The 1,655-nt window shown below is 36.7% G+C and overlaps 1 non-coding gene across 1 annotated transcript; it reads left to right on the top strand.

Annotated features, from left to right (window-relative positions):
* The first annotated feature begins 608 nt into the window (after window positions 1-608).
* Window positions 609-712, top strand: LOC127742687 (small nucleolar RNA R71). The gene has a single exon (XR_008004046.1). It is a non-coding gene; the product is annotated as a small nucleolar RNA R71 (small nucleolar RNA).
* The last annotated feature ends 943 nt before the right edge of the window (window positions 713-1,655 follow it).

Genomic DNA, 1,655 nt, shown 5'->3' with positions numbered 1-1,655 from the left:
TGGAGGATCTTGTCTCACTCATGAAACTTAAAGTGGCCTTTGATAGATCAGAGACTAAATTTGCTAAATTAGAGGGGCTCTGCTCAGAATTCTCTGTCTGTTGCTGAGAAGATAATGGAAAAGGCTTGTTATTGCTGAGCCTGTTTCTTCCACCATTATTGAAGCCTTGTTGAGGCTTTTGTTGATCCTTCCATGGGAAATTTGGATGATTTCTCCATGATGAATTAGAGGTGTTTCCATAAGGTTCACCCATGTAATTAACCTCTGCCATTACAGGGTTTTCAGGATCATAAGCTTCTTCAGAAGCTGCCTCTTTAGTACTGTTGGATGCATTTTGCCATCCATTCAGACTTTGAGAGATCATGTTGACTTGCTGAGTCAACACTTTGTTCTGAGCCAATATGGCATTCAAAGCATCAATTTCAAGAACTCCCTTCCTCTCAGAGGTGTACATGAATTGGTTATTTGCAACCATGTCAATAAGTTCTTGAGCTTCTGCAGGCATTTTCTTTAGGTGAATGGATCCACCTGCAGACTGGTCCAATGACATCTTGGAAAACTCAAATAGACCATAATAGAATATATCTAATATGGTCCATTCTGAAAACATGTCAGAAGGACACTTTTTGGTCATCTGCTTGTATCTTTCCCAAGCTTCATAGAGGGATTCACCATCTTTTTGCTTAAAGGTATGAACATCCACTCTAAGCTTGCTTAGCTTTTGAGGAGGAAAGAATTTATCCAAGAAGGCCGTGAACAGCTTATCCCAGGAGTCCAGGCTATTTTTAGGTTGTGAGTCCAACCATGTTCTAGCTCTGTCTCTTACAGCAAAAGGGAAAAGCATGAGCCTGTAGACTTCAAGATCTACTCCATTCGTCTTAACAGTCTCATAAATCTGCAAGAACTCAGTTAAAAACTGGTAAGGATCTTCAGATAAAAGTCCATGAAACTTGCAGTTCTGTTACATTAAAGCAACTAATTGAGGTTTCAGCTCAAAATTGTTTGCTCCAATGGCAGGAATGGAGATGCTTCTTCCATCAAACTTGGACGTGGGTTTAGTAAAATCACCAAGCATCCTCCTTGCATTATTGTTGTTGGGTTCGGCTGCCATCTCCTTCTCTCGTTCGAAAATTTCAGAAAGGTTGCCTCTGGATTGTTGTAATTTAGCTTCTCTTAGTTTCCTATTCAGAGTCCTTTCAGGTTCAGGATCAGCTTCAACAAAGATCCCTTTTTCCTTATTCCTGTTCATATGAAAGAGAAGAGAACAAGAAAAGAAGAGGAATCCTCTATATCACAGTAAAGAGGATCCTTATTATTAGTAGAAGAAGAAAGGGAAGAAGAGTGAAGAAGAATGGGTAAGGATAGAGGCAGTGATTTGAGATGAAGAGAGGTGTTAGTAAATAAATAAATAAATAGAAGAAGAGAAGAGGGAGAGAATTCGAAAATAATTTTGAAAAAGTAGTTAATGATTTTCGAAAATTAAAGATAAGATAGAATTAAAATTAAAATTTAAAACAATTAATTAATTAAAAAGAATTTTTTGAAAAAGGGATGAGATATTTTCGAAAATTAGAGAGAAAAAAGTAGTTAGGTGGTTTTGAAAAAGATAATAAACAAACAAAAAGTCAAATAGTTAGTTGAAAAAGATATTAAAG

The sequence above is a fragment of the Arachis duranensis genome, chromosome 1 (assembly GCF_000817695.3).
Source record: "Arachis duranensis cultivar V14167 chromosome 1, aradu.V14167.gnm2.J7QH, whole genome shotgun sequence".
NCBI lineage: Eukaryota > Viridiplantae > Streptophyta > Magnoliopsida > Fabales > Fabaceae > Arachis > Arachis duranensis.
This window is presented reverse-complemented; position numbering and strand designations above follow the sequence as displayed.